Source organism: Parambassis ranga, chromosome 10 (assembly GCF_900634625.1).
Source record: "Parambassis ranga chromosome 10, fParRan2.1, whole genome shotgun sequence".
Classification (NCBI taxonomy): domain Eukaryota; kingdom Metazoa; phylum Chordata; class Actinopteri; family Ambassidae; genus Parambassis; species Parambassis ranga.
Genome location: NC_041031.1, coordinates 24,166,104 through 24,175,797, shown reverse-complemented (window position 1 = coordinate 24,175,797; position 9,694 = coordinate 24,166,104). Strand labels below are relative to the sequence as shown.

Below are 9,694 nucleotides of genomic sequence, written 5' to 3'. Positions count from 1 at the left end.
CAGTAGAGTACAGTAAACACACATACAGAGTAGAGTACAGTAAACACACACACAGTAGAGTACAGTAAACACACACACAGTAGAGTACAGTAAACACACACATGGACAGTTAGTAATCGAATTGATAACTGTTACTGCTTGATGACAGCCAATCAGAGGCCTTGCTGCCTTCCCTGACCGCCGCTGTGTTTCTGTCCTGCAGGGCAGCATCTGCGGCTTCACCATCGTCACCGGCGGCGCCGCTCGTCTCGTCTTTGGTTATGACAGCTACGGCAACACCTGCGGCCAGCGCAACGAGCAGATCGAAGGTGTGCGGCTGAGTGGCCTCGACCACACTGACAGGAAGTGAGTGCTTCACTGTGATTGGCTGCTCAGCGTGTGACAGTCGGTGTAGTTCTGTGTGTGTGTTTGTAGCTTTGCTGTATTTCAGTGCTGTCTGTCTGTCTGTGTGATTCTGTGGCAGACTGCTGCTGTAGTGTTGCAGTAGTACTACTACATGATTGTAGTTTTACTGAAGTGTCTTAGTGCGGCCCATCCTGGTCATGAATGTGTGGTATGGTAAGGTCACATGATGTCTCCACGTGCACTCTGCACGGCGACAGATAGGTACACTCTTCCTTCAGCCGGGGCTGATGGGAAATGTAGTCTGAAGTGTCTGTAGCTGTCCCTCAGCGAGTCCTCAGTGATGGAAGGACGGGTTGGTTGTAGATCCTGGCTCTTGAGCATGTGGTGAGTTTAGGTTCTGTAGGACAGATCAGTGACTGTGCTGACATTGACAGGGTGACTCATCAGTCAGCCTGCTTACACAGATTCCTCTCTCACACACACGTCCTATTTTTTCCCTGCAGCTCCACCTGCAGAAAGCAGCTGATGTCATGTGGCGTGTAAACAGCAGTGTGTTAGCATGTTAGCTTTGCTGCTCTGGAACCTGAGGAGATCTCAGGTCAGCTGAGATTTCTGCCGTCGTAGGAGCAGTGAGTGTTTTAGGGCTCGGCGGTCTCACAGTATGGACTCTTTGTTGTTTCTCCCACGTCTGCATTCTGACATTCTGCTCAGCTCTAATCCTCCTCTGCTTCTATTTTTACTCAAAGCTGCAGCCAGTCTCCTCAGAACATTATGATTATTCTGACACGCCTGCTCTGAAACTCTAACACAGCTCCAGACTGCTGACAGCTTATTCTGGGATGCTAACCTTGCAGCTGTGCTAAGCTGAATGGACTGATGCTCCTGATGGGATTAACCTGCAGTCACGGCAGGCTGTGGTCAGTTATATCTGTAGAGCAGCGTGTCTGCCACTGAACACATCACTGAGTGCCGCCCCCACTGCTTTCTGACTGATCGTTCTATTTAAATGAGGGATTGTTACACATTAATGTATTCTATAGCACCGCTGTTGTTTATTTTGAATATGTGACCCACTGTTGTCTGCCTGGGGTCAGGCTCTGGGCTGCAGAGCTCACCTGCCTCCTGCCGATGATAGCTCGGGTCCCCGGGACCCGGTGCGGGACAAAGCAGCTTCAGAGAATGGATGGACTGAATGGTCACATTAGCTCTGGTTATTGTGTGTTTGCAGGTTTGTCTTCTTCCTGGATCCCTGTAACATCGACATTGTTCAGAGGAAAATCAAGTCCATGGCTCTGTGTGTGTCTCTGTGTCCCACCGAGGAGCTGAAGACCTACCAGGACCTGAGGAGGTTCGCCATGTTAAATGGTAAGGCCATCACAGTCACATGATGTCAGCACTGAGCACAGCCACAGACAGGTACAAACCTTTCTCAGTGGGGGCTGATGGGAAATGTAGTCTGACGTGTCTGTGGCTGGTCCCTCAGTGGGTCCTCAGTGATAGAAGGACCTCTGGATGTAGAGGAAGCTGTGATGTCATCAGCTGGCTGGATGCTTGCTGTCACATCATGGCGATGATCGAATGTCTGCGGAAAGGACACACAGACAGTACTGAACACACACACACACACACACAGTACAGTAACAAAGGAAGCATTCGTGTGATCCGTGTCATCGGTGCCACTCTGCTCCATTTGTCCTCCATCATGGCCACCCTCTGACTCAGAGCACTCACTGTGTCCAAGACAGGAACGTGTTGAAGCATGACAGCAGACATTTGATCAGGTGACCTCACAGCTCCTCTGGCAGCCATGTTGGTTAAGAAAGAAGCCACTGTCGTTCACACAGAGGGACCAGTTAACGTGTTACCCCTGGTGAGGGTGGTGGAGATGGAGGTGATCAAGGTGATGCATCACGTCTCTCCCTCTGCCGTTTGTTGCAGGCTCGGAGCTGTGTTCCTACGAGTTAGCAGGTCATAAATATCCTGGTCTCCCTGAGCGATTTGAAAAATGTCCCAAACTTCCTGTTCCTCCCAGGTACGTCCATCTGTCTGCCCTGAGTCCTCGGAACTCTCAGTACAGTCTCTGACCTCTGACCTGTGTGTGTCCTCAGCAAGCCGCTGCCAGTGTTTAACCGCTGCACTCCAGTGGACGTGTCCTGCTACGCCAAGTTTGCAGAGGCTGTGGTGACGTTTGTGGGCGATAACAGCGTTCTGCACCGACTGATTGCTGGCGTCGCCGCCAGTAAAGAGATCATCATCGGACTGTGCGTGCTCGCTCTGGGTGAGAACCAGAACCAGTAAACATGTATTAACAGACTCGGGCCGTCCTTTGACAGGACCTGTGTGAACGAGTCCTCAGACATAAATCAATGTACAGGAAATAAAAGTGGATCACATGTGTTTGGTCATGTGACTGACTGTCCCTGTGTCCCTCAGTCCTCTCTATGATCCTCATGGTCATCATCCGTTACATCTCGGCCGTCCTCGTCTGGATCCTCACCTCGCTAGTTGTTCTGGGATCCCTCGGTGAGGTCACTTCCTGCCTGCACTGCTGTGAGGTGAAGTGTGGTGTGTGACGTGCTGTTGTGTTGTGTTGTGTTGTGTTGTCTCAGCGGGGACCGGCGTTCTCTGGTGGCTGTACATCGACCACCAGCTGTATGGAAACAACACTTCCTCCAAGACGCAGAAGGAGGTGAAAGAGGAGGTGGAGGTCAGCAGAGACAGCGGACAGGCGCTGCTCGTTATGCCGTAGCCGCCACCGTCTTTACTGTATGTACCACAGGTGAACACAGGGTGCGGTGGAACCAGAACCGGGACTGAGTGTGTGTCTGTGTTCAGGTCATCCTGCTGCTGCTGATGCTGTTCATGAGGAAGCGGGTGGCTCTGACCATCGCTTTGTTCCACGTGGCGGGGAAAGTCTTCATCCACCTCCCCCTGCTCACCCTGCAGCCGTTCGTCACGTTCCTCGCCCTCCTGCTCTTCTGGATCTACTGGATCCTGGTGCTGCTCTTCCTCGGAACCACCGGTCAGTCGCTGCAGTCAGGAAGAATGTGTCTCTGTGAAACTGGAAGTTGTTCTGGCTCTAAAGCTCTGCTGTCTCTTCTCTTCAGGAAACCCGGTCCAGAACGAGGAGACAGGTCTGACAGAGTTCAGGCTGACAGGCCCTCTGCAGTACCTGACCTGGTACCACGCTGTGGGCCTGGTGTGGATCAGTGAGTTCATCCTGGCCTGTCAGCAGATGACGGTGGCCGGCGCCGTGGTCACGTACTACTTCACCAGGTGAGCCCTCACAGCTGTAGCCCAATGAAGGCCGGCCTCCTGCCGTGGTCACCAACTCACACTTTGTGTTTTAGGGACAAAAACAGACTCCCGGTGACCCCGATCTTGTCCTCAGTCCTGAGACTGGTGCGGTACCACCTGGGCACTGTGGCCAAAGGATCCTTCATCATCACGCTGGTGAAAATCCCGCGCCTCATCCTCATGTACATCCACAACCAGCTGAAAGGAAAGGTGCCTGATCTAAGCTCGCTGCTGAGTGTCGGTGTCTGAGAACATGAATGAAGTTGTTGTTGTTGTTGTTTGTCAGGAGAACGCGTGCGCCCGCTGCCTGCTGAAAACATGTATCTGCTGTCTGTGGTGTTTGGAGAAGTGCCTCAACTATCTCAATCAGGTACAATGCATCACACTGCCCCACCCCCGCGCCCCTTCTGGTCTTACTCGTGTCCGTTGTGCTTCCTAGAATGCATATGCAGCCACAGCCATCAACAGCACCAGTTTCTGCACGTCTGCACGCGACGCCTTTGTCATCCTGGTGGAAAACGCCCTGCGCGTCGCCACAATCAACGCCATTGGAGACTTTGTGCTGTTCCTGGGGAAGGTGAGGTGGTGGCGGGCTGGTCCCCCCGATTCTGACCTATTTCTGAAGATCCGGTCTGATTAGCACAAATGAGCAGCAGGAGAGAGGTGATGTGTAAACATGTCTGAACGTGTCTTCTCAGATCCTGATCGTGACATCCACAGCGTTCGCCGGCGTCCTCCTCCTGAACTACCAGCGGGACTACGCTGAGTGGCTGCTGCCACTGATCATTGTGTGTCTCTTCTCCTTCCTGGTGGCGCACTGCTTCCTGTCCATCTTCGAGATCGTGGTGGACGTCCTCTTCTGCTTTGCCATTGACACCAAGTACAATGACGGCACTCCAGGGAAAAGTTCTTCATGGACAAAGCTCTGATGGTGAGATCAGCACCAGAGTGCAGCGCCGACACACACACAGCGTCACACAGGCGTCACACACACACAGGCGTCACACACACGTCACACACGCGTCACACACGTCACACTCGTCACAGACACGTCACACACACGCCACACACACTTCACACACACACGTCACACACCGCCACACTCGTCACACACACGTCACACACACGCCACACACACGTCACACACACAGGCGTCACACACGCGTCACACGTCAGAGCATGTTGAAAGATCCAGAATCCAGAAACATGACCCACAGCGTGTGAGTAGTGACTGACTGGGAGGCTCTGTTGGGTCTGAATGCACTGTTCTGTGAGGGGGTTTCTGTCGGCCCGGTTCCCCTCTGTTCCTCTGGGTTCTGTGCACGGTCCTTGCTGTGTTCGGGTTAACACCCCGCCCCTAACTGCCTGTGTTTCACCCTGCAGGAGTTTGTGGAGAGCAGTCGGAGGTTGGAGCGTGCTGTGGAGCGCGGGCGATGCCGGGTGAAGGAGGCGGTGTCAGAGGGCGCAGAGATGAAGCCCATGGTGAGTGACGGCACCAGTGGAGGGGGTGTGACCAGGCGGAAGAGTTCATCTGAGGAGGCAGCAGTGGAGGCGGGGCTGGAGTGGGGCGGTGGGGAATGGGAGGAGCTTCAGGAGTTCCAGGTGTACTACCTGCTGGTGGGGTGCTTGTAGACTGGGTGCTGACGGAGCAGAGCGTCTTCGTCCTCTGTCTTAGCGAGGATGTTGTCCTCTTCCTCTGCATCTGCCTGCCCACATCCACCCTCTTCCTGTTCGTCAGCCTGCTGCGCGCACCAAGCCCCGCCCCCTCCGCTAAATCAGCTGTTATATCTGCCTCGGTCGCCGCAACGTGCTAGCAGACATGTGCTAACACCTAACTGCTAACTGATGCATGCTAACAGATGAATTCTCTCCTGAGTGTGCTGACTGGATGACCTCATGCATGCTAATCTAAATTATTACCATCATCATCACATCTCCATCACCACCATCACACCCTCAGCAGCAGCCTTTGGGACTAAACTCCTTAATGAGTTTGTGTTTTTTATTTTTACTTTTGTATGTTTTATATGAAAATATTTTTATACTTTGTTTGTTTGTTTGTTTGTTTGTTTGTTTGTTATGGCCTGACGTTCTCACCAAAGTGCTTTAAAAGGACTCAGCAGACAAAAACTCTTTACCCTCATGTTGTTTAAATGTATGAATATAGTCATTAACCATCGGAAAGCCCTCAAAACTGTAAGAGCAGGAAAAATCCTGGTAGTCCTTGAACGCATCAGAACTCTTTATCCTGATCTTAAAAAAACAAAGAGTTCACTCCAACCAGACTCAGCACATAAAGTCCTGTCCCCCTCAGCAGGACGCCATGATGGAGTCACATGACCAACACTCAGAGTCTCTGTCTGACCTGCAAGCTGATCTCTGTCTGAACACCTGAGTGACTCTGCACACACACACACACACACACTCTGACTGCAGACACACACACACACACTCTCTGACTGCAGACACACACACACACACACACACACTCTCTGACTGCAGACACACACACACACTCTGCCTGCAGACACACACACACACACACTCTCTGCCTGCAGACACACACACACACACACTCTCTGCCTGCAGACACACACACACAGAACCCACTGATCATGTGACCAGTGTCTGCTGGGTCCTAGTTTCCCTGCATGTCACTCGCCCTCATCGTGCGGTCACAGCAGGAGTTTACAGTCAGGATTTGAACCTTTGATTCCTGACAGTCTGTCCGCCTGTGACCGGACGATGGCTCCATGACGCCATGAAATAAAAGCATTCACCTGATTGGCTCTGCTCCGTCTGTCTGACTCATCGCCTGCTTCTCCTGGCCGCCGTTCCCACGATGGTTTGCTCACATGTGGTGTGTGTTAACCATGGTGGACGTCTTCCTGTTTCAGGCTGCGGGGACGAGTTCAGCTTGACCAAAATCAGCCAATGGGACTTCTTAAAAAAAAGAGACATTCCAAATGTTATTTTACCAACGTGTAACATGTTTACTATGGTTTTCACTCCAGGGAAAACGATATTTTAATAAGAAACTGTAAAAACGTAACAATGTAATGAAGCACTTTATACTGAAGCGCTGCAGATTTTAAACTGGCTGATGCATTTTTTGGTAGTGATGTCCTTTTTTACAAAAGAACTCATCGTCCCTCAGTTGCGTTTTTGTTCGGCTGCCAACACTCACCTGGACTCCATGTTGGATGCATCATCATAGGAACGTGGCCTCAGGGCGCCCGGACCAGCTCCTGTGCAGTCCGCTCAAAGTTGGTCAGTCGTCATGGAAACAAACACTAGAGCAGAAATTTGATTGGCTGCCGGTCGCCTGGTCCAGAGTCATAAACTGCTATGAGCTGCCAGGACAGTCATGTGACTAGCTAGCACTAGTGAGCTAACACGTTAGCATGACAAATATTTCTCTGACATTTACATGAGCCTGCAGCTGTCTGTCGAGTGACATCGTCTTCTGTTGTGGTTCAATAGAGAATGAGCGCCACCTGTTGTTCAGCTGAAAAACAACTATTTACTATTCACTGACTATTCAATATAATCAATCGGTCTTAATGGACAGCCCTGTGATCGTGACATCACAGGAGGAGCCAGCTAACACCAATCAGCCCACGCTGTTAGTCACATGACCCCCACCCTGCAGGTCATGGCGGCCCCTTCTCAGCAGAGGTGTAAAACCTCCACACTTCAACAACCCGAGAAGAAGAAGAAGTGACGGACGCATTCAGTACCGTCGGCAATAAACAAACAGCATCGTGTGACACATCAACAGCAACAAGTCTTCCTGCTTCTGTTCAAACACGCGGCGCGCCCATCGGCAGCATCACACCCCTCTGAACACTGCGTGATGATTGGTCGCCTGTCCCGAGCCGCCCAGCGTGCCGCCTCGTTGCAGGTTGAGATGTGAGTCCGAGCGTCCTGCAGACAGACACCAGAGACATGATGACACACCCAGAAACACAAGCCGACATCTTTCTGCTCATGTGACCCTCCGACCTTCGACTCGCTGACCTCCTGATCAGCTGATCCGGCTCACAGCACTGTCCCGCCTCTCATTTATGTTCACGGTGTCATGTGGTTGAAGTCTGTCAGACGGCTCTCTGCCAACAGTCAGGTGTTCACTCGGACCTGTGACATCACTTCCTTCTCTGAGGCTGCAGACGTCTGCGAGGAAGTGGTCCTGATGGCAGTGGAGCGCCATGCTCCCTCCTCCTGTCTCAGGTTAACAGCACTGTCTCTGGACTGACTGAGACATGCAGGATCAGGCCCCGCAGTCTGAGCTGGATGGGTCCGGAGGTGGACACCAGCTGATCAGGCTGATGTCATCAGGTCAAAGGTCGACCGCTGACGGTGAACTTTCACTACCACCTGTATCTCCACACATGGGGGCAGCCGGCTGTGACCCATCACGCGCCACCTGTCTGCAAACACCTACAACTTCTGGAGAGGAGGCGGGCACAGTCTCAGTCACATGACAGCGAGGGGCGGAGCTTCCACAGTGAGCACGTCGACTATTTGCACTAAAGACGGAGTTCCTTCCACACTGACTTCAGTTAGATAGCTGCAAAGTGTTTTTCATGAATGTGTTAGTAGCTCAAATACTAACACACACACACACACAGACACACACAGAGACACACACACAGACACAGAGACACACACACAGACACACACAGACACAGACAGACACAGAGACACACACACACACACACACACAGAGACACACATACACACTCACACAGACACAGACACACACACAGACACACACACACACACACACACTCACACACAGAGACACACACTAGGATGAAGAGCAGCAGAGTTCCATTCCACCTCCTGATTGTTGTTGAAGCTGAAACATATCAGATCTTTGGCATTCAAACAGGAGCCTCTGAAACTGAAAAGTTATCAATACATAAAGCTCTGATCAATACTTCACACAGAAAAGCCCTTTGGTACAAATCAGAGAAGATTTGGATCCATGTTCCTGTTCAGCTTCATGTGGCTTGTCCTATAAAAATACATTCAGGCTGTTGGAGCGGAACCTTCCAGCTCTTTGGCTGCCAATCAATAATCACTGTTCACTACATCCAGCCAATCAGCAGGCAGAGGAGCAGCTCTGCTTTCTGATTGCTGAGTGTGCTGTGGGCGAGGGACGCTCCAATAGGGATGTTTTTATTAGATCACATTGTGATGTCCTCATCACCTGGCGCTGATGACATCACCTGGCGATGGCGTTATCGCCTGGCGCTGATGACATCGCCTGGTGCTGATGACATCACATGTAAATTTCTCTGTCGACCTCAGAGCAGCATTCTTGTCAGCTGAGCAGCAGCGAGGAAAGATCCAGGAGGAAACAGGAAGTGAATCAATTTACTGAAGGTCGCTGCTCACACTGCATGTAATATAATTTCAGTTGACTGGCGGCCATCTTTTGTTTTTATTTGTAAACTTGAAAACTTTACAAACATGTTTCTGCAGATTAAATGTGAAATGTAATTAATATGAATATTATAATGCGCCTTTAGCTAACATGCTAACACGCTAACATGACGGTGTATTCAGGAGGTGAACTTGTACTGCAGCCGACGCAGCCTGTCAGGTTTATTCAGAAAAGATTGGCTTTCCTCCTGAGTCGGTGATGTCATCTCAGTCGGTATGTTACTTCCTGTTACGTTGTTCGGGTGCTGAGATGAAAATCAAGGTTATTATCCTCATCTTGACAAAAAGCTGGAGCTCAGCTGTCTGGGTTTATAGTGTTGCTAATGGCAGATTGGTGTCCCGCCTCCAAAGACATCGCCATGGTAACAACCTGTTGCGCTCCTATGATCCGATTGGAGCGTCTCTCAGTCCTCTGGACTTTCCAGCATCAGTGAATGAGGCGGTCCCGAGGACCGTCCTGCTGGCCCTGAAGGCAGCAGATGAAGGGCCGACACAAAGTGCATGTTCATGTGTTCATCGTGTTGGGTGTGAAAATCTGCCGTTAGTCAGAGACAAAGGTCTCCATGACGGACAGCTGCATAGCAACAAGCTAAGAGTTTAG

The 9,694-nt window shown here is 51.2% G+C and overlaps 1 pseudogene; it reads left to right on the top strand.

The window, feature by feature from the left end:
* Window positions 1-158: 158 nt before the first annotated feature.
* LOC114442403 (choline transporter-like protein 1) lies at window positions 159-5,633 on the top strand (annotated as a pseudogene).
* Window positions 5,634-9,694: the final 4,061 nt, after the last annotated feature.